Source organism: Moschus berezovskii, chromosome 3 (genome assembly GCF_049115385.1).
Source record: "Moschus berezovskii isolate FMDL1 chromosome 3, NW_MosBer_1.0, whole genome shotgun sequence".
Taxonomy (NCBI): domain Eukaryota; kingdom Metazoa; phylum Chordata; class Mammalia; order Artiodactyla; family Moschidae; genus Moschus; species Moschus berezovskii.
The window spans coordinates 54,092,687-54,116,691 of record NC_142462.1 but is presented as its reverse complement, the minus strand read 5'-3'; the positions used below and the strand labels follow the sequence as shown (position 1 = coordinate 54,116,691).

The 24,005-nt window shown below is 43.7% G+C and overlaps 1 long non-coding RNA gene across 1 annotated transcript in view; it reads left to right on the top strand.

Annotated features, from left to right (window-relative positions):
- Positions 1-10,481: 10,481 nt before the first annotated feature.
- The window catches only part of LOC129552377 (uncharacterized), a 28,855-nt gene continuing 15,331 nt past the window's right edge, over positions 10,482-24,005 (top strand). Inside the window, exons 1-3 of the long non-coding RNA XR_016036977.1 lie at positions 10,482-11,355; positions 14,862-14,939; positions 23,384-23,547. This is a non-coding gene — a long non-coding RNA (uncharacterized LOC129552377). The remainder of the gene's footprint in view (positions 11,356-14,861; positions 14,940-23,383; positions 23,548-24,005) is intronic.

Sequence of the window (24,005 nt, the reverse complement as noted above, 5' to 3'; positions counted from 1 at the left end):
CATACAGATGGCCAAGAGGCACATGAAAAGATGCTCAACATCATCACTAATTATTCAGTTCAGTTCAGTTGCTCAGTTGTGTCCAACTCTTTGCGACCCCATGAATCACAGCACGCCAGGCCTCCCTGTCCATCACCAACTCCCGGAGTTCACTCAAACTCATGTCCATCAAGTTGGTGATGCCATCCAGCCATCTCATTCTCCGTCGTCCCCTTCTCCTCCTGCCCCCAATCCTTCCCAGCATCAGAGTCTTTTCCAGTGAGTCAACTCGTCACATGAGGTGGCCAAAGTATTGGAGTTTCAGCTTCAGCATCAGTCCTTCCAATGAACACCCAGGATCAATCTCCTTCAGAATGGACTGGTTGGATCTCCTTGCAGTCCAAGGGACTCTCAAGAGTCTTCTCCAGCACCACAGTTCAAAAGCATCCATTCTTCAGCGATCAGCTTTCTTCACAGTCCAACTCTCACATCCATACATGACCATGGGAAAAACCATAGCCTTGACTAGACGGAACTTTGTTGGCAAAGTAATGTCTCTGCTTTTTAATATACTATCTAGGTTGGTCATAACTTTCCTTCCAAGGAGTTAGCGTCTTTTAATTTCATGGCTGCAATCAGCATCTGCAGTGATTTTGGAACCCCCAAAAATAAAGCCTGACACTCTTTCCACTGTTTCCCCATCTATTTCCCATGAAGTGATGGGACCAGATGCCATGATCTTTGTTTTCTGAATGTTGAGCTTCAAGCCAACATTTTCACTCTCCTCTTTCACTTTCATCAAGAGGCTTTTGAGTTCCTCTTCACTTTCTGCCATAAGGGTGGTGTTATCTGCATATCTGAGGTTATTGATATTTCTCCCGGCAATCTTGATTCCAGCTTGTGCTTCTTCCAGCCCAGAGTTCCTCATGATGTAATTATTATCACTAATTATTAGAGAAGTGCAAATCTAAACTTACAATAAGGTACCACCTCACACTCAGAATGGCTATCATTAAAAAAATCTACAAGCAATATATGCTGGAGAGGGTGTGGCGAAAAGGGGACCCTCCTACACTGTTGGTGGGAATGTAAATTGGATAGTCAATAATTTAAGAAAGCTAAAAATGGGGACTTCCCTGGTGATCCAGTGGTTAAGAATCTGCCTTGCAGTGTAGGGGACATGATTTCAATCCCTAGTCGGGGAACTAAGGTCCCACGTGCCATCGGGCAGTTGAGCCTGGGCACTGCAACTACAGAGCCTGCGCTACAACTGCAGAGCCTATTGACAAGTAGAGAGGAGGCCACACACCGAAATGAATATCCTGAGAGATGCAACAGAGACCCAGCACAACCAAATACATAAATAAATATTAAAAATAAAAATCATTAACAGTCAAAAGAAAGCTCAGGAATATTAAAAAAAAAACAACCCTAAAACTACCATATGATCCAACAATCCCACTCCTGGGCATATATGAGGCGAAAACCATAATTCAAAAAGATACAGGCACTCCAATGTTCACTGCGGCACTATTTACAATAGCCAGGACATGGAACCTACCTAAATGTCCATTACAGAGGAATGGTAAAGAAGACGTGGTCCATATATATAATAGAATATTACTCAGTCATAAGAAAGAGCAAAATAATGCCATTTGCAGCAACATGGATGGACCTAGAGATTGTCACAGTGAGTGAAGTAAGTCATACAGAGAAAGACAAATGTCATATGATATTGCTTATATGTGGAATCTAAAATACTGGTACAAATGAACCTATTTACAAAACAGAAATAGAGTCACAGATGTAGAAAACAAATTTATGGTTACCAAGGGGGAAAATGGGGGCGGGGAGGAGGGATAAATTGGGAGACTGGGATTGACATATACACACTATTATATATAAAATAAATTACTAACAAGAACCTACTGTTTGCACAGGGAACTTTACTCAATACTCTGTAATGTATTTTCCTATATGGGAAAAGATTCTAAAAAAGATTGGATATATGTGTATGTATAACCAATTCACTCTGCAGGTACAGCAGAACCTAATACAACATGGTAAATCAACTATATTTCAATAAAAATTAATTTAAAAAAAAAAATTAAAAAGAGTGAATATATGTATAACTGATTCACCTTCTTATACAGTAGAGACTAATACAACATTGTAAATCAACTATATTCCAATAAAAATTAATTTTAAAAACTTAGAAAGTAGAAATTGGGGGATGGAAATACTGACCTTATGAAATTTAATGTTTTAGTTGTCCCTCCCCCAACATGTGGCCACCACTAATGGCCACTTCCAAGTCAGTGGTTCTCATCTAAGATGCTTGAGATAGTTACTAGGAGCTTATTAAAAAGTCAGATGCTGCGGCTCAACTTAGACCTGAATCTGGGGCAAGATTTCTGATATTGAATATTTTTAAAAGCTCAACAGGTCATGGTGTTAAGCTGGGTCTGTGGGATGAGCCTTAAAGATACATTGAAGTAGACTGCTGCTGTGAACTGTTTCCCATCCATATGGCCATGCTGAAGCCCTAACTCCTGTGATGATATTTGGAAATGAAATCTCTAGGAGATCATTAGTTTAAGGTGGCAGCATTGAGACTGGGGCCCTCGTGATGGGAAGAGAGAAGAGACACCCAGGCACTCATGCTTTCTTTCCACGTAAGGACACAGCCCGAAAGCTGCTATTTTGGGGCAAGGAAGAAGGCAATCATCAGGAACTGAATCTGCTGACACCTTGATCTTAGACTTTCGGCCTCCACAACAGTGAGGAATAAATGTTGTTTAAGCCACCCCATCTATGGTATTTTGCTGTGGTAACCCTAGTTGACTACGACAAGCATGAAGTAGATACATGGAGTTTCCCCTGCTGTGTAATGCTGGACAAGCTGCAGTCATATCATAACACAGAGTTTTTCAAGTAGTTTGAGGTCACATTTTCTATACACACTAAAACTTATGCTAGGCCTTGGAACACCCATATGTAAATGCTGAGTCAGGCATCTAAGTCGTGGTTGGGTGGGAATGGATTCGGAAAAGATAAATGCTTTTGAAACTGTTCTAGACAGTCTATTATTTTTTTAATACTCAGCATGTTTTCTGTCTGATACTTCATTTGTGTACAGGCTTTCTTTGCCACCAGACCATAAACTAAATTCAAAGAGGCAGTTCCATGACCAATCCACATCTGCAGCCTCAGAGTTTAACTGAGTGCCTGGCACACAGTAAGTGTTCAATTAATATTGAATGAAATGCTTGTTCAGTGAATTACACCTTCAAACATTTTGAAGGATAGTTTTCTCCTCAAAAAAAAAAGCATCAACAACACTTTTGATTACCGGACATTTTCAAACACAAAACCACAAAATAAGCTCCTGTATACTCATCACCCTGCTTAAAACATTACCAACCTATGACCAATCATGTTTCAACAATATTCTTCCACTCCATGTGCCCCCAGATTCCACAACATACACAATAACTTTGACAAAAACCCTACACCTTACCTCATTTCATCCATATTCTGCAGCATCTATCTCTTTAGGATAAAGACCCTTAAAAGAAAACAGGACAAAATATAATTACAATTACATTATCAAGCTTGAAAAGATTAACTATAATTTTAATACCATAAAATATCCAGTTAATATTCAAATTTTTCCAATTGTATCATAAATAATATTTTTGTTTTGGTCTGTCTGAATCAGGACCCAGTGCCCCCAAGGCAAATTTACCTCTTGATCTGTCTTTCAAGTTTTTTAACCAACTAATTTCCCTTCTTTTTCTCTTCTTGTAACTTTTTGTTTGTGTTGTTGAAAAAGCCAGTTTATTTGTCCTGTAGAGATTTCCACATTCTGGACTTTCCTGATTATATTTTTGTGACATCATGTTCCCCTAACATGTTCCCTAATCCTGTGAACTCATAGACAGAATGATATCTAGAAGATTGATAAAATTCAGGCCCCACCACTTGCCCAAAAACTGCTTTACTTGGTAGGGGGTGAGGACAAAAAGGCTTCTCTTTTGGCTACTATTGTTGCATAACAAATTATCACTTAGCTCAGCAGCTTAAATAACTATATTGTAAAAATTATTTTTAATTGGAAGATAACTGCTTTACAATGTTGTGTTGCTTTCTGCCATATATCAACACGAATCAGCTATAGATACACATATGTCCCCTCACTCTTGAACCTGTCTCCCACATTCCATTCCATCATACCTCTTAACTTTTAAATTTTGCTCATGATGTTTTGGGTCAGGAATTTGGAAAACAGGTATGGTTTATCTTTGCTTCAAGGTGTCTAGGGGCTTCAGTTCAGTTCAGTTCAGTCGCTCAGTCGTGTCTGACTCTGCGACCCCATGAATCACAGCACGCCAGGCCTCCCTGTCCATCACCAAATCCCGGAGTTCACTCAAACTCATGTCCATCAAGTCGGTGATGCCATCCAGCCATCTCATTCTCTGTCGTCCCCTTCTCCTCCTGCCCCCAATCCTTCCCAGCATCAGAGTCTTTTCCAGTGAGTCAACTCTTCGCATGAGGTGGCCAAAGTATTGGAGTTTCAGCTTTAGCATCAGTCCTTCCAATGAACACCCAGGATTGATCTCCTTTAGAATGGACTGGTTGGATCTCCTTGCAGTCCAAGGGACTCTCAAGATTCTCCAGCAGCACAGTTCAAAAGCATCAATTCTTTGGCGCTCAACTTTCTTCACAGTCCAACTCTCACATCCATACATGACCATGGGAAAAACCATAGCCTTGACTAGATGGACCTTTGTTGGCAAAGTAATGTCTCTGCTTTTTAATATACTATCTAGGTTGGTCATAACTTTCCTTCCAAGGAGTTAGCGTCTTTTATTTCATGGCTGCAATCAGCATCCGCAGTGATTTTGGAGCCCAAAAAAATAAAGTCTGACACTGTTTCCACTGTTTCCCCATTTATTTCCCATGAAGTGATGGGACCAGATGCCATGATCTTTGTTTTCTGAATGTTGAGCTTCAAGCCAATCTTTTCACTCTCCTCTTTCACTATCAAGAGGCTTTTGAGTTCTTCTTCACTTTCTGCCATAAGGGTGGTGTCATCTGCATATCTGAGGTTATTGATATTTCTCCCAGCAATCTTGATTCCAGCTCGTGCTTCTTCCAGCCCAGGGTTCCTCATGATGTACTCTGCATAGAAGTTAAATAAGCAGGGTTACAATATACAATCTTGATGTACTCCTTTTCCTATTTGGAACCAGTCTGTTGTTCCATGTCCAGTTCTAACTGTTGCTTCCTGACCTGCATACAGGTTTCTCAAGAGGCAGGTCAGGTGGTCTGGTATTCCCATCTCTCTCAGAATGTTCCACATTTGATTGTGATCCACACAGTCAAAAGCTTTGGCATAGTCAATGAAGCAGAAATAGATGTTTTTCTGGAACTCTCTTGCTTTCTCCATGATCCAGCAGATGTTGGCAATTTGATCTCTGGTGCCTCTGACTTTTCTAAAACCTGCTTGAACCTCTGGGAGTTCACGGTTCACATATTGCTGAAGCCTGGCTTGGAGAATTTTGAGCATGACTTTACTAGCGTGTGAGATGAGTGCAATTGTGCGGTAGTTTGAGCATTCTTTGGCATTGCCTTTCTTTGGGATTGGAATGAAGACTGACCTTTTCCAGTCCTGTGGCCACTGCTGAGTTTTCCAAATTTGCTGGCATATTGAGTGCAGCACTTTCACAGCATCATCTTTCAAGATTTGAAATAGCTCAACTGGAATTCTATCACCTCCACTAGCTTTGTTCGTAGTGATGCTTTTTAAGGCCCATTGACTTCACATTCCAAGATATCTGGCTCTAGGGTCAGTGATCACGTTATCGTGAATATCTTTGTCATGAAAATCTTTTTTGTACAGTTATTCTGTGTATTCTTGCCACCTCTTCTTAATATCTTCTGCTTCTGTTAGGTCCATACCATTTCTGTCCTTTATCGAGCCCATCTTTGCATGAAAATTTACCTTGGAATCTCTAATTTTCTTGAACAGATCTCTTGTTTTTCCTATTCTGTTGTTTTCCTCTATTTCTTTGCATTGATCACTGAGGAAGGCTTTCTTATCTCTCCTTGCTATTCTTTGGAACTCTGCATTCAGATGCTTATATCTTTCCTTTTCTCCTTTGCTTTTCGCTTCTCTTCTTTTCACAGCTATTTGTAAGGCCTCCTCAGACAGCCATTTTGATTTTTGCATTTCTTTTCCATGGAGATGGTCTTGGTCCCTGTCTCCTGTACAATGTCACGAACCTCCGTCCAGAGTTCATCAGGCACTCTATCTATCAGATCTAGTCCCTTAAATCTATTTCTCACTTCCACTGTATAATCATAAGGGATTTGATTTAGGTCATATCTGAATGGTCTAGTGGTTTTCCCTAACTTCTTCAATTTAAGTCTGAAATTGGCAATAAGGAGTTCACGATCTGAGCCACAGTCAGCTCCTGGTCTTGTTTTTGCTAACTGTATAGAGCTTCTCCATCTTTGGCTGCAAAGAATATAATCAATCTGATTTCGGTGTTGACCATCTGGTGATGTCCATGTGTAGAGTCTTCTCTTGTGTTGTTGGAAGAGAGTGTTTGCTATGACCAGTGCGTTCTCTTGGCAAAACTCTATTAGCCTTTGCCCTGCTTCATTTCGTGCCCCAAGGCCAAATTTGCCTGTTACTCCAGGTGTTTCTTGACTTCCTACTTTTGCATTCCAGTCCCCTATTATGAAAAGGACATTTTTTTGGGGTGTTAGTTCTAAAAGGTCTTGTAGGTCTTCATAGAACCATTCAACTTCGGCTTCTTCAGCTTTACTGGTTGGGGCATAGGCCTGGATTACTGTAATATTGAATGGTTTGCCTTGGAAACGAACAGAGATCATTCTGTCATTTTTAAGATTGCATCCAAGTACTGCATTTCGGACTCTTTTGTTGACCATATGGCTACTCCATTTCTTCTAAGGGATTCCTGCCCACAGTAGTAGATATAATGGTCATCTGAGTTAAATTCACCCATTCCAGTCCATTTTAGTTCACTGATTCCTAGAATGTCTATGTTCACTCTTGCCATCTCCTGTTTGACCACTTCCAATTTGCCTTGATTCATGGACCTAACATTCCAGGTTCCTATGCAATATTTCTCTTTACAGCATCGGACCTTGCTTCTATCACCAGTCACATCCACAACTGGGTATTGGTTTTGCTTTGGCTCCATCCCTTTATTCTTTCTGGAGTTATTTCTCCACTGATCTCCAGTAGCATACTGGGCACCTACCGACCTGGGGAATTCCTCATTCAGTATCCTATCATTTTGCCTTTTGATACTGTTCATAGTTCAGGCTAAAAACAATACACATACTCCAATACCAATATTATCACTGCAGCATGGAATATAGTTTTAAATTTCTTTAAAGTCTGTTACGGGCTGAACTGTGTGCCTCCAAATTTATATGCTGAAATACCTCCAAAAGTGACAATATCTAGAGATAGGGTCTTCAAAGGGGTAATTAAGGTTGAATAAGGGTGGGTCCTAATCCTATGACTGGTGGTGTTATAAGAAGAGGAAATTAAGACAGAGACCGCACAGAAGACTGTGTGAAGACTCAGGGAGAAAATAGCCATCTACACGCCAAGAAGAGGAGCCTCAAGAAACCAATCCTACTGACCACTTGATCTTGCGCTTCTAGAACTGTGAGGTAGGAGACTTCTGTTGTGTAAGCCACCCAGCCTGCAGTATTTTTTCATAGCAGCCCTGGCAAACTAAGACATAGTTCCTTTTATCATTAGGATATATCACAGTAGGGATAGAGTTAGCTACTGTATTTTAAAGTTATTAGAAATAATCCCTTTCTGTATAGTTGCCATTAATTCAATACACAGATTCATTTCATTTGCTCTCAATCTTTAGGAATTTTTTTTAACCCATCTTGTAAAATTTTTGCTTTATAATATTTAAAACATAGACATGGTTCCAAAGTCAACCCTACAAAATAAAGAACATTGAGAGAAGTCAAGTCTTCTGTGTATTTTTCTCCTCTTCACTTGACCGCCTTCTCCTTGAAGATAACCAGTTTTACTAGTGTTTGGTTTATATTCCCTACCTATAAGTAGCTGTATTTCCCTTCTTCAGATAATACTAGTATACTCTACACGCTGTTGCACATCTTGTGTTTTTTTATATTCCAGAGATCATGTGAATACACAGAGCTGCTTCTTTTGTACAGCTGCACAGTACTCCATTTGCGAAGATTCCTTTCTAGATGGACGTTTATGTTGTTTTCAGTCTTGTGCTATTACCTAAAGTAGCTTCTTTGGCTGCCTGAGACTTTAGGATAAAATCTGATTAACTCTGCCAACATCCTACATCCAGCCCTGTCTCAAAGTGAGTTACTGCTAGTTTACCCTGATGGCTAAGATATTACATTTTTCATTCTTTCTTACCTTATTTGGCATAGGAAATCCTTAGCATGAATAACTCAAAATTCTATATTCAAAATAATACTCACTGGGTGTTTGAAGAAAAAAAGCAGCAATTTCTAGTTCTGTGGGTTACTTATTATTTAGCAACTTAGTCTCCTCGCCCTCCCTCCCACCTTCCTGCCCTAAGCAAGACCAAAGTCAGGGATAGTAGGAATGCTTCTGGTTCAGCATTCCTTACATGTAGATGAGGAGTCAGACTACATCTCAGCTACCATCTCCCCATTGCTGATGTGGAGAACAATCTGCCAGTTCACTTACTTACTCAGTAAATATTTAATGAATGTGTGCTATGTGTCACACATCATGCTAGGTGCTAAAAACAAAGTAGTGAACCAGACGACCTCATTATCTGTCTTCGTGGAGCTGAGACGGTGGTCCTTAGGTTCTGTGACTGGCTCAAGCCATTTTGGTCCACACATAAAACAGCACTTAGTTATTCTTCCCAAGGAGCTCACAGCTTCGAGAATATCATCATCTTCCCAAGGTCAACACCAGACTGAGACTTTGTTTGAAAGTGATGGCATGCTCAGTCGTTTCAGTCATGTCTGATCTTTGCAACCCCATGGACTGTAGCCCACCAAGTTCCTCCATCCATGGGATTCTCCAAGCAAGAATACTGGAGTGGGTTGCCATTCCCTTCTCCAGGGGATCTTCCCGACCCAGGTCTCCCACATTACAGGCAGATTCTCTACCATCTGAGTCACAAGGGAAGCCCGGAAAGTGATGGGAAAAGGCCCAAAAGGTTTGGCAGTACTTTCAAGGCTTCACTCTCAGGTGGCCAGATTGTAGATCCAATGGGAGCAATTGCTCTAATTTTAATGGATAGCAGTGAGGTTTTCCTTTATATGCCTCTTCTAAATCAATCATGTCTCAGTCTTAATTTTGCACTTATTTTGCTCTGGACTCCCAAATTCTTTTTATAAGAGCAACAGTCACCATTAAATATGCTCCAGGCATCTTGCTAAGTCTTTTCCACTTAAATCATGTAGTTACCTCCAATTATAAGGTAGGTACTATTATTTTGGGGTTTCCCAGGTGGCTCAGTGGTAAAGAATTCACCTGCCAATGCAGGAGATGTGGGTTCGACCCCTGGGTTAGGAAGATCCCCTGGAGAAGGAAAAGGATACCCACTGCAGTATTCTTGCCTGGGAAATCCTATGGACTGAGGAGCCTGGTAGGCTACAGTCCACAGGGTTCCTAAAGAGTCAGACATGATGAGATTAAACATTACTGTTATGAGGAGCACACTGAGGTTTAGAGACGTTAAATAACATGCCAAGGTCACACATCTAATAAGGGCAGACACAGAGAAATCAGACTGTGGGGCAGGTAAGGCAGTCTCTACTATGACTGCTGCTGCTGCTGCTGCTGCTAAGTCACTTCAGTCGTGTCCGACTCTGTGTGACCCCATAGACGGCAGCCCACCAGGCTCCCCCGTCCCTGGGATTCTCCAGGCAAGAACACTGGAGTGGGTTGCCATTTCCTTCTCCAATGTGTGAAAGTGAAAGTGAAGTCGCTCAGTCGTGTCCGACCCTTAGCGACCCCACGGACTGCAACCTACCAGGCTCCTCCGTCCATGGGATTTTCTAGGCAAGAGTACTGGAGTGGCTTGCCATTGCCTTCTCCGCTCTACTATGACTAATAGGCTATAACTAGAAAAATAATAGGAACAGCTAAGTTTTATTGAGTACTTACTATTGTACCAAGTACTAAGTGTTTATGCATATTTATGGGGATTCTAGGGCGGAAAAAAAATTCTTCCTCACCCCTGATATTTCCTTCCACATGGCAGAAGCACTTCTGGCATAAAATTCTGACCTCTCCTTTTTCCTTGACTTACTCCTCCCTAGGAGTGGGGAGGGACAGGAGGCCGGGAAAGGGGAGGAGAAGCAGTTTCTCCATGGTGAGTATGTGGGCAGGAACCCCAAATGCATAGCTCAGCCTCTCTCTTCTTTCTCTTGGCAGCGGGTCTCCTCCAGAGCCCCTATTGGTTCTCTTCTCCCCTAATGCGTGGTTTTCAGGGACAGTTCACAACTGGGCGGCCTGCCCCAGCCTGCGTGGGTACCTTGCCTAATTCTGGGGTTCACTTACCCAAACCACTGACTTCAGTATAAAACCTATGAGAGTAAAGTTGATATTTTGATTCCATTTATTTGACTTGTTCCTGTCCATTCCTTAATTACTCAGAGGTTTGTAATGGATGAGGGGTGTCCTTTATTATATCCTCTTGAAACCCCAGCATTATCAAGCCATTTAATCCTAGTAAGACTTCCATTAGAAAAGCACTCTTATCCTCTCAGATGAGGAAACGAAGCAGTCCTCATTTGGCCTCTCCCTTGATAAATATTTGCTCTTAGTTCAGGATCAGAAGAAACTAAAGCACGTGAGAAAGTCTGCAAACTGCTAAAGCTATACAAACAGAAGGCCGTAGAGCGGTGGTTCTGGCTCTGACGCTGGCAGGGGGACTCGGATTAGTTAACTTTCCTGCTTCCGCTTCCTTTATCAGTAAAGCGAGGGTTACAAGGGGCTGCCGGTGGCAGCTTGGCCTGCTCTGCCGTTCAGACTGTGAATCAATGGTGACTCGCCATTGACTGTTTCCTCTGGCTTCCTTTGCGTCACTGTGGACTTTTGGATGCTGACTTTTCCTTTGATCGAGCTGGGCCCAGTCTCTGGGGGACACGAGGTGCTTGAGACTCCCCCTCGTAACCGGCTGTGCCTTCTGAGGTTTGAGGCTCGGTCGCCTTTGGTTGCGCGGCAACATAACACACGCCCACACTTCCGGTCCTGAGAGCCGGATCTCTGTCGTCGGACTGTCGTTGCCGGGGCTTCCCCCACCCAGCTGCGTTCCCTTGCTTCCTCACAAAGGCCAGATGATGGTGAGAGAGACCCCCTAATCATTCCTCAGAAGTTGTGGGAAAAACACGCACATCTACATCAGGTCAGCATTAGCAAGAAAAACCTCAAGAGATCCAGGCTTAAAGCCTGGTTTCGGACAGTGAGTTCTGCCATTGCAAAAGCCTGTCCTTTCTGTGGCACCGTGAAATCTCGTTGAGTCACCAGGTTCTGGGGGGATGGAGGCCATGTGGCAGGCCTACACTATGTTTCATCTGATTCCGAAACTCTGGTGGTTTAACACCGGAAGACAGCAAAATAGCAAAGAACAGGAAGTGGAAAAAACATTTTGCCTAGTGGAAACTACCTCTCCTTCACCTGCATTCCTCCAAAACAGCAGGCAAATTAGCACAGATACCTCCTTTTGACGGTGGGGTTGGGGGGCAGGCGGGCATCCCCAGATGGTGCCTCCCCAGAAAGGACTTTGTTGATGAATTTGACACCCCAGTTCTTCAGAGGAGTTCTAAAGGCTTAATTAAGAGTCGGACACGACTGAGCGACGGAACGGAACGGAGGTTGTGTCTCCCTGCTTCCATAACAAGATAGCTCACTCTCTTGCATTTTTTGAAAAAAGAAATTGCAGTGGGGTTGGGACACAAGAATAGAGCCAGAGCCAAGTTCTAAACCAGCGAAAGGAAATGTTTACATGCTGGGAAGTATTGGGACTACTCCTCCATAGGGAGGAACAGCGATGTGTTTGGTTTGACCAAGGGGAACAGAGGAATGAGACAAGCACAAGTTTTGAAAGTGCGAAAGGGTGGGGAGGTCAGTGTGTACCAGAGAAAAAAGAACAGGCAGTCAGAATAAGAAAGACTCCTCTGTCCTTCTGAACTTTGCCCTCATAGGACCTGTCCCCACCCGCCACCACCAGAAACTTCCTCACTTAGGTGGGGGAGGGAGGCTGTGACCCTCTGTGGCATTATTCCCAGGATGAAAAACATGGGTGTTGGCAACCATATCAAAGGCCTGGAATTGTTCAGAAATCTTTACACCTCTGATCACCAGACTGCAGAGCCCAAGGGCCATTCAAGGCCTGTGAAAACTTTGAAACAATAGACTTGGCCCCCTGCCTATCTGTTTCTCTGGCTTTCTGACAGATATATTGGGCTCCAGACCAATCACCAACCTACTGATCTCCTTCAAGCTGGTTCTCACTAGTTAAAGTGTATGCTAAAGCCAACAAGAGTCAGAGACGGAGAGCTGAGGTTAGTGCACTCCACTCTTCTGGGACTGAAAGTAGCCCGACTGAGTGAGGTACTCACCTCAGCACACAATTTAAGGGAGTGCCAAGAAACTCAATAACCAAGATAATTAATATTTAATATATTTAAAATGTTTTCTGATATTTTGTTCATTGTGGATTATTTTGCATTAGTTCTGATTTTTTAAGTGATTAATCCAAATATTATCAATCTTAAAATGAATGAGGTTTTTGGTGCCCCCTTAAATTTTATACCTTGTGGGGAGTACCTTAATCATCTCACCCTAAACTCCAGTACTGATGAGAAATGATTCACAAAGGGTCAAAAATAGGAGATGTGGAAAAGCTCTGTGAAGACTAATCAGGAGGTGAGGCTCCTTCAGAAGGTGTGGAAAGTGATATCCCAGGCCTGGATACTGCAGTTGGGTGAAGATATGAGAAAAGTCAGCCTTGTTACAGAGAATTCTGCCAGGGAATACAGTTGGAAAGTTCCCTCCTAGGGCTCTGTCCAGTCCACCTGAGACCGTTCACAGGGGGCTGGGGCAAGTGTTAGCAGCAGGTTGCTGCCTACTTGTATCATCTGAGAAGTATTGAAAAAGTTCCTTTTCCACAAGGTCACAACAGGTACACCATAGTAGAGTGGTCAGTCCTTTGGCTCTTGAAGTTGTTTTGGTTTGAAAGAAATTGCCGTTGTTATGGTTAAAAACAGCTGGACTATATAGTGATCTTTTATCTAGTTTGTTTCACTTTTTTCTATTTCATATTCAGTGCTCCCATTTCATTTCATTTATGCTTTCCAACTTCTCCATCTCTCTTTATTTTTCATGTTCTTTCTGAAACTTTTATCAAGCATAGTAGAAAAGCTTTTGTATACATATACATACATAATAAATATATATATTTTAGAAAACTTAGGAATTTTTGTCTAAAAATTTATGACATTTTGATTCTACTTGTTTGACTTAGTATGAATAGAATGCTAGATTTCTAATTTTAAAAAGATATGCAACAAGCGACAAAGGTTTATTGTATCATGCAGGGAACTATAGTCATTATCTTGTAATAACCTATAATGCAAAATAATATAAAAATAATATATGTGTATATGTATAACCGAATCACTTTGTTGTGCACCTGAAACACTGTAAGTCAACTATACTTCAATAAAATATATATATATATTAAGAAAAAAATAAAGAACCTGCCCTTATAATACAACGATCTCTGTGGCAAACAATGATTGGTAGAGATCTTAGCAGAGATGGACTTACTCATTCATTCATTCAACGAACATTTACTAAGCACCACAAACCAGACTAGAGTAGGATCTACCCTGCCCACTATTATAGAAATGACAGATAGGAATGTGAACTGAGTATACCAAGGTCAGGATCAAGGGCAGGGCAGGATGGCAGAAGGACCCCTCATTCAGTTCAGATCTCCTTCCATCTGGGACTATGGTATGTAAGGAAGAGGAGGACTCAGGGAAGGCGCCTGCCTGGGATTACAGAAGGGGACAGAGAGAGCTCTGAAAACACCCTCCATCCTTATCTCAGATCTGTGTCTGGGCTTTGCAGGACTAAGCATGACCTTAATTTGCAGAGGTCTTGCTGCACAACTCCAGGGGTTGCCATTCTCCTAGAATATAGTGGCATTGGACAGGATGGAGTGTTCTGTCCTGACAGGGAGCTGAGTTTGCCCCCGAAGTTATGTCACTGAGCATCTGTGGGCCTGTGCACCAGGAATGCTGACCCTTGGCCAGGAGTCAGTGGGGAGCCGGGGGGAGGAAGAGGAGCCTAGATGGGTCCCATCTCTTGGATTTCTTCCCCGGGCTGACCTGAGAGTTTGTTTGGCTTTGTGGCCCTGGCCTAGCTTCTTGGGTGAGAAAGGGGCTGTAACCCTAGTTAGGCAGCCTCCTTGGGAGACAGAAGCCGTTCCACTGGTGCTGTCTAGGATGTGCTTCCCAGGGGAGGTGGCCCAGGACCTAATCACTGGTCAGGAAGTCTGGAAAATGACAGGAGAGGGGACGACAGGAATGTTTTAGGCCCCTGAAACCTCTCTCTCTTTTTAAACAATTAACCAACAAACACATATGCAGTGCTTTTATACACACCTTCCTGTTCCCTTTTCATGACAACTCTGTTATGAGAGGTTCTATTATTTTATTCCTGTTTTCCAGCTGCGGAAATTGAGTCCCAAGAGGTGACATAATGTCCAGATAAGACAGTGAGTAAATGGAAAAGTTGGGATTGAATGTTACATTGGTGCCTCTTTCCCTGTGTCACGCAGGTCCTGTGACCCAAATGCTCCTAGACCTCAGACCAGAACCCTGGGTCACCCTTTCCACCTCACACACGACCCATGGCGGCGAGTGTTTCTACCTAAGAAAGGAGATCCATCTGCTCATTTTCCCTCTCTCCCTGCCACTGTCCTAGTTCAAGCCATACTTATCATTCTGCTACCACTCCTGTAGTCCCTTGGTTTTTGTTTTTTTTCCTCTTCTTGCTGGCTGTGTGTCTTTGAGCAAGTTTCTCAACCCCTCAGGGCCTGTGCATTATCTCCTCAAAAGGGAACTGAGACTAGAGCCTCCACTGGGCTGTGCTAAAAATTAGGCATGATGCTTTGTTTACAGGAGTTCCTCTCAAGAGAATTATAAATGTGAGACTCACGTATAATTTATAAACTTTTCTAGTCGCCATATTTAAAAAGGCAAAAAAGAAATAAGTGAAATTAATTTTAGTAATATAATCTATTTAACATCACATATATACACAGTATCCATTTTAAAGGGGCTTCCCAGGGAGGTGGGAGGGGGGTTCAGGAGGGGGAACTTATGTAAACCCGGGGCAAATTCATATCAATGTATGGCAAAACCAATCAATATAATATTGTAAAATAATTTGCCTCCAATAAAAAATAAATTAATTACCTAAAAAAAAAATAAATAAATAAAGGGGCTTCCCTCCTGGCTCAGATGGTAAAGAATCTGCCTCCAATGCTACAGACCTGGGTTTGATCCCTGAGTCAGGAAGATCATTTGGAGAAGAGAATGGCAGCCCACTCTAGTATTCTTGCCTGGGAAATCCCATGGACAAAGGAGCCTGGTGGGTTACAGTTCATGGGGTTGCAAAGAGTCAGACACCACTAAGCAACTAACACTTTGACTTTAGTATTTTAAAATATTAACATTTATATTCATTTATTTCATACTAAGTCTTCCAAGTCCAGTATGTATTTCACTCTAACTATGTGTCTCAGTTTGAAGGACTAGTCACATTTCCAGTGGCCAGTGGCTCCTGTCCTGGGCAGTACAGGTACAGGCTTCGAGTGCTCAGGGCAAGGTGCTCTGGTGTGTCAGTGTGCACTCTGCCAGTGGCCTGTTGGCTGTATATAGTGTCACAGCTGTTCCACGGCCCTGGGCCCCAGGCACATGCTTCCTCCTGAGATCATGGCTTCTGCTCTTGCTGTTCCCTGCCTGCTGCCTTCACCATGGGAGGTTATGGGGCTGACTCCAGGGGGCAGAAGTTCTGTCGTGTTTCCTGCCAGCTGCCAGCCTGAATGCGAGGCCCAACACTCCTTCGTTTTCTTGTCTGCTCATGGGAAGCCCTTCCACTCAGTGAACCTAATTATATCCAATCAATCTTCAAACAATGAGCGTGTCTGGTGGGGCTCCCCAGGGTGGGAGAGCATATTTTGGGTAAGGAGGTTCGGGAAATTCCCCTTTGAGTCAGGAGAAGAGGCCCATCCACATCCCTGGCCCCATGATGCGGAGGAGGGAGGTGCCAGAATCCACAGTGGAAGGTGGTGATTAGGAAGCGGTTTCTGGGCACAACGCTGAGCCTCTGCAGAGTTTATGCTGTCCTTCCATTTCTTTCATTTTAAAAGAGTTTGCCTAGAAGCATCTAGAGCCTGGAAGGATACTCTGCCCTTCAGTGGGATTTCCTACTCCCATCGCCAGTGCTGCCTGCCTCTGCCCAAGTACAGAAGCAGAGCACTCTCTTCAGAGAGCTGGGTCCAGCCGGCCAACTGCTGGCCCTCAGCCTTGGCTCGGCTGCTGCCAGGGGCTACTCATGCCTGGGGTTCCACTGGTCTTGCCCAGAGCATCTCCAGGGCTTGGCTTTGCCTTCCTCCTGTTGCTCAGGAACCCAGCTGTAGCCATTTGCTGGGGCTGCCCTAGGAAAGCACCACAAACTGGGTGGTTTATCTTAAAAGAAAGTTACTGTCTCCCAATCTGGAGGTCAGAGGTCAGAAATCAGGGTGTGGGCAGGATGGGTTCCTCCTCTGAGCTGTGAGGGAAGGACCTGTTTGAGGCCTCTGTCCCAGCTTCGGGTGGCCTCTGAAGTTCCTTGGCTTATAGGTGATGTCCTTTTGGTGTTTCTATGCTTGTCTTCCTCAGGGTCCACATATCCTTTTACAAGGAGCCCAATCAAGCTGGATTGGGATCCACTCTAATGACCTCATTTAGCTTGTTTATCTTGGTAAAGACCCTATCTAAACAAAGTCACTTTCTGTGGTACTAAGAGTTAAGATTAAACTTTTTGGCGGAGGGACATAATCCACTTTATAACACCAGCCTAAGCTCTTCTGGAAGAGAAGAGGGAACCTGGGAACCAAGGAGGTGGCTGAGCCTCTGAGCTTTCCAGGGCCAGTGACCGTGTCTTCAAGCCTGTAGTGTATCCCACAGAGCTGCCAGGATAATTACCCACAACTACTAAACCAGCTCACAGAAACTCAGAATTGCCTGGGGCTGCAGCCAATACAATGACCAACAAAACTCTGCCCCTGCCCTTTAGGAAATGTAATCCAATAGGAGAGATAATCAAGTAATAAAATACAGGGCAGAGAAAGGTATGGAGAATAAAGCCATAGAAATGGGAGTACTTTCTTGCGGTTCAGAGATAAGTGAAAGATTCATGGAGAATCACTTCGATGAGAGAAGCTTGACAGACCCTTTGAAGGCAGAGATGAGGCCAGCTGGGCACTCTTGGGGTGGACTTCCAGGGAAAGGTGGGCATTCCAGGGAGGACTGGATTGCATGGACGTGAGTGGAAGCAGCTGGGGACAGTGTGGGAGAGCAGGACAAAGCCTGGTCGTGGTGGGCTTTTCTTGCCAGGACAGGGGGCCCAGGGGGTGTTGTGTAGCAGGAGCACCACATACAGCAAATCACTCCTTACATCTGGTCGGTGAGAATGGGCTAGGAGGGCTTGAGGTGGTGGAGGAGGGAAAGGGAGGGCTTGCAGGAGTCTGGGGAAAGGCCCGAGTTAGGGCAGGCGCTGTGGAAATGCAAAGGGAGGGTTGGGAGTGGAAAGGAAGAGCCCAGAGAACACGATGCCCAGGACGGGGAGAAAAGAGAGTGAAGACAAAGATGGCTTCAGCTGTTCAAGTCTGGGCAGTTCAGAGAGGGCGGGCACCCATTCAGAGCAGGAAACAGGGAAGTCAGGGTGTGGCTGTCCTGCTCGGTGCAGACACACCCTGCCAGAGTGGGAGACTTCCCCTCCTCCTGCCTCCCTTCAATTGCCAACAGCAGGAGTAGCCTCCCCTGACCCCACTTCGTCTCTTTTTTTCCCTCGGAAGCTGTGTCTTAATTGGTTAAAGGTGCTCTGTTGTCTCAAGGGTGTTCTTAATGTCGTAATGAGGAAATGAGAGAAGGGAAAGACGTGCAAGCAGTATCAGGGAGACTGAAAAATGACGAGGTTTCAGTGGTGTACAATAGATATCTGAAAACATCAGCGCAGAGCTGGCTCAGTATCCACAGAACACCTCTGACACTGGCATTCTCCTTTGGAGGCAAAATAGACACTTGTATTTAGTCCCCAGGTCCTGGCTTTTCTCCTGGACCTGAAATGTATAAAATATAACTTTTGTCTCCTTACGAAAACTTCTCATCTCCTGTGTGTATAGGCTCTGGAACATGCCTCTGCAGTGTGTGTGTCTGTGTGTACTGTGTTCCCTACTTAGTATCTCTTCGTTCCTACCCTATCTTAGCCCTCTCCCGCTACTATCAAGTTCCAGGGACCCCAGCCTATGCAGGCAGAAACTCTAGTATGGGCAGGGAGATACCAACAGTGTAGCTGGAAAATCACTCTCTGCTAATAAAGATGCTGAAAATGAGATCTAGCTGACGCCACCTTTTTTGTCTCAGCCGTGATCTGTTATCTCTGAGGGCTGAGGTGCGGGGCGAGTCCAGTAAGAGATGAGATTGGGGCCCTGACCACACCTGTTTCTGGATGGGGCTCACACAGGAAAACATCTGGAAACATCATGAGGTTGAGTATAACGCAACACAGTGTACAAAAGGCTAAGCAGTCAGCCTGATGGAGACAATGGGGTTGAAAACTATAAAAGGCTGGGATATCACCCCTTCTGGTTTCAGCATCTGCCACTTCATAAAAGGATTTAAATTCCATCAGAAATGATCCAAATGGACTGTGGTAGGGGAGTGGCATAAACCATTACCTTTTATCCGTATAATAAAACACACTACAGTCATTAAAAGGGAGTGGCAAAAGTGATTATACTGACATGGAAAGATGTTTATGATCTATTGCTAAGGATATACTGTAGTAGCTAATTTGTGTGTGTGTGAAAAGAATATATAAACTAAGTGTTGAAAGTGTCTATGAACTAGTTGTATTATGGGTGACTTATGTCCGAGTTGTATTATGGGTGATGTTTCTCTTTTTCTTCCTCTATTTTTTGTTCTTCAATGAAAATATAGTACTTGTGAAATTTTAAATAGATATAATTAATTATCAGTTATTTAAAATTATTTAATATATGCCCTCAGAAATACTTCATTGGTGCTTAATTAGAGAGTAGCCTTAGATGAGGAGCATTTCCTGACTACATGGGGTCTCCCCCAGGCCCTCTCCTCACTGCTTTCCATCTCAAAGCTCCTGTCAGCAGGACTGCTCTCCTGAATCTTGCTGGGGAAGCTGTGGGGAACCCAATAAGCATCACTGCCTTCATCAGGAGAGGAACAGGGTCTTAGGCAGGTTCAGTGACTCTTACTGCGAAATCCCGTTACTCGGGTCCTGTAGGAGGTAAGGATTGGCTTTTCTTTCTCTCTTCTCCTGTTTTCCAGTTGCTTCTCTCATGAATAGGTTTCCTTCCAGTTTCAGTCCCATGACTTTGCTCTCCCAATGCTATCGTACCCAGGCCAGCTGGTGAGCAGGACTGGTTTTTAGGATTACAGAGTCTTCAGGCCACCCTGGGGTTAAGTGCCACGGGAAAGGCAGAAACAAAGTTAGAAGGTCACCCGGAAATCAGGGAGCCGGTGCCAGGGTGAAAGGAGGTGGGTCTCCCTGTACTGCATGATTGGAGGGCCTGCGCAAGTGTCCGCTAAGTGGGCAAATCACTCTCAGGAACTTGAGTGCAAAGTTCCTGCAGCAAAACTCTTAGGGCCGATAGAATATCCAGCTGTTCTTCAGACAGCTGGGCAGATTTTTGTCGCTGCTCTGAAGTGTTGAAGTGGGTCAGACCCACCTGTTCAGCCCCACCTTGCCCTCCAAGGGGCACCATGGCTGCAGGTGAGGGTGCTCCGCTTCCTGTAGCGCCTGCAGTGAGCAGAGCCGGAACTTCGGTGCAGCCTTAGACACTGTTGGGTTGTAGGATGGCTTGTTCTTTGTGAGTTTTTACTATGACCCAGCTATCAGTGTTTCATCTGGGGAAACCTGACCTGGAGAAAAGGGGCTACCCGAGGATACCCAGACTCCCCAGGGCCTTGGGCTGCAGCCTCTCAACTCTTCTTGACTGCTCTGTTTTTTCTTTCTAAGGACAGAAGAATTCTGACAAACCAACTCCAGGGGGTTCAGCTAGAAAATAGGGAGCAGTGGTTACAAACTCTGCCTGTGACCCTGCGTTACTTATATAATTTCTCTGAGTCCCAGTTTCTTCATATGTAAAGAGAAACACTAATAGTATATGATTTGGAGTTATTGTGAAATAATGTACCTTAAAGAATTTAGGGGACAGCACTGGGAGGCACTAAACAGGGATGGACTAGAAAAACATGTAACAACTGGTAAGGGCAGAGACAGCTGCTCTCATCAGAACAGAGGGCGGGGCTGCCGGAGCAGGCTCTGGAGAACCACTGGGTGCCAGCTTTTAACTCATTACCTGCTGGATTGTGGGGAGACTCCAGAAACGAGCTGGGGTGATGAGAAGGGTAATGCTATGTGTCCACAAGTGTGAAGTTACTTCAGTATTTTAACTGTCAAGTGTGGCAGCATACCACCTGAATATCGATTGTAATTCTGAATGTTAACTGTTAATTATTCATTAAAATCAGTAGATATTAGCTGCAGGACTTTGAAAGCTATCAGGTTGTCCAAAAATTTCACTTGGATTTTTCTGGAAGATGTTATGGAATAGATTCCCTCCTCCCCACTATATGTGTGTGTGCATTGACAGACAGACACACACACACACACACACACACTCACAGAACATCTTAACCTTTAAGACAGAAAACCCAGAAAGATAAAGGACCGACATGTGTCAGACTTGGACTGCCGCCGCTCAGATGTGCGGTCTCAGGGTCTGGAGTATGTGGGTGCCAGCAGCCTGTTCAGAAGGTGTTACCTTCTGATGAGCCTTGCAGTCCCGCTCTGCCTCATGTGGGTTCTGCAGAGTTCACACTGCAGTGCCAGGGAAGAAGGCTGGATGGGATATGGGAAAGCCTCCCTGGGCTCTGGCGGCAAATCAAGGTGTTCTCTGATAGTTTGCTAGGGCTGCCTTAACCTGGTATCACACACTGGGCAGCTTAAACAAGAGGAAGTTATTTCCTTGCAGTTGTGAAGGCTACAAGTTCCAGATGAAGGTGCCCACACGTTGGTTCCTTCTGGGGGATCTGTTCCCAGCCTCCCGCATTGTCTTGCAGATGGCTGTGTTACCTCTGCATCTCCACACCATTTTCCCTGGGTGTGTGTCTGTGTCCAGACTTTCTCTTTTTAGAAGAATTCCAGTCACCTTGGATCAGGGCCTTTCTTAATGACCCCACTTTAGAGCCTATCTCGTACTGTGTTTACATTCTTCAGTTTTGGGGGTTAGTACTTCAGTATAACAAACTGGCAGCTGCTGCTGCTGCTAAGTCACTTCAGTCGTGTCCGACTCTGTGTGACCCCACTGACGGCAGCCCACCATGCTCTCCCGTCCCTGGGATTCTCCAGGCAAGAACACTGGAGTGGGTTGCCATTTCCTTCTCCAATGTGTGAAAGTGAAGTCGCTCAGTCGTGTCCGACCCTTAGCGACCCCACGGACTGCAGCCTACCAGGCTCCTCCATCCATGGGATTTTCTAGGCAAGAGTACTGGAGTGGCTTGCCATTGCCTTCTCCAACAAACTGGCAGGGAGACACAATTTGGTCTATAACAAGTGCTTTCCTCCTAGCCTGGTGTACCCAGCGTACTTTGCAGGCTTTTCTCTCTGGCACATGTAGGGTACAAGCTACTCTGAGATTTCTCCCTGTGTCTTTTTTTTTTTTTTTGCTTCTTGTGAAAATACTCAAACACATAGTAGGATATATGCTGATACATGTATCCCTCACTAAATTCAATACAGCGTAAACATTTTGTCAAATACCATTCTTTGTATGTACGTGTGTGTATTTCCCTAAAGGTAAATATTTAAGTTACCTTTAAATGTTGTAGGATGCACTTCTAAATATAAATGATAAAGGAAAAGACAGTCTTTCACACACCACTATACCATTATCCTGTGTGTATGTTTTAAGTCGCTTCAGTCATGTCCGACTCTTTGAGACCCCATGGACTGTATCCCACAGGCTCCTCTGTCCATGGGATTCTCTAGGCAAGAATACTGGAGTGGATTGCCATGCCCTCCTCCAGGGGATCTTTCGGACCCAGGGACTAAACCCACATTTCCTGTGGCTCCTGCATTGTAGGCAAATTCTTTATCACTGTGCCATTGGTTCTAACAATAATTCCCTAAATCATCTAAATATAATCAATCCATATTCATGATTCTTAGACTATCACCAAAATGTCTTACAATGATTTTCTTCACCAACCAAGCAAGATTCATGCATTGAAATGGTTATGTATCTTCAGTATCTTGCCTCTTTTTAGCTTAAACATTTCTCCCTCACATTTTCTTTTCAGGATACTGATTTTTTGAAGACACTAAGCCATGCATACTGGAAGACATTCCAGCCACTAATACTGGAATGTCCCTTATTCTGGTGTTGTCTGACATCTCCCTTGAGGTCACTACAATAAACAGCTATTAAAACCATTTATTTACTGTAAAACAGTTGTTGAGGACAGACCTGGCATGCCTCCAGCTCCTTATATATGTTCTATATGAGAAATTCTCACCAGATTTTAGTACCAGGCAAGAGTGGTGCCTCCCTCCATGAATGGTATTTTATTTTTTTCTGATGAGAGGTAGGAAATGTTCTGTCTCTCTTTTTGTTCAAAAAGTGCAGAGTGAAATTTACAGCTGTGGTACTTTTTAGGGTTATCACATCTGCTTCACCTTTTCCCCTTGATCCTGAGTTCTACTTTGTTCACTCTTTAAGGTATTGTGAGTCTTTCATTGTAAATTCAAATTCTTTTTTTGTTTGCTTTGAAGATTTGGGATATAAGTAAATCCAGCTGATTTCCCCAAGGCCTTTCTTAACATCCAAGCTCAGAGATGAAGGGCTTGCCCAAAGGTGCTTTATAGCCAGTTCCTTTCAGGAAACCAGAGGGTTGCAGAGAACTTCTGAAGACCAAGTCTCTCCCCCACACAAAGTGTTCTTCAAGGTAGTTATGATTTCACACTAACCTTATCTTCTTGTTTTGTTAACAGCAAACAGGACATCTGCTCCACTTGTTGATTTCTTGAGGGAATCCTGGCTCTCCCATAGTAATTTGTGGCCCACGTGTATCTGCCATCATTCAGCTGTTCACCAAGCTCTGTGCCAAGAATGAAGAGAAATCTAAGAAAGCAGTTATGGCCTCTGAACTATTGAGGTTAGGATTTATGGCTCTTTTATATTTCCTTGAGATCACAATAGCTTTTGATATGCTAGGACTTATGCAAACCCATCCAGTGGGGCTATTAATCTTAGTGTAAACTTGATAGCCAGAAATATAAATACCCATAAAATCAGACCATAGTGGCTGCTTATTAAGTACTTATTATGTGTCAAGAACATAAGTGTATTGTCTTATCTAATCCTCACAACAACTCTGTAAGATAAACACCGGTGTCCACATTTTCTAAAACAGAAATCAGAGGTTCAGAGATGCTGAGTAACTTGCCCAAGTAAGTTGTGAAGCTAGGATTTAAATCTACATCTGTCTCCTAAACACATTTTTTTTTAACATTATACCACATTGTCTGTGTTTTGTTCCTTGCCTAGAAAAAAAATTAAAGAGGAGAAAAACACTGCTGCTAAACTCAGAGTGAGGGGAAAGGAAACTATTTA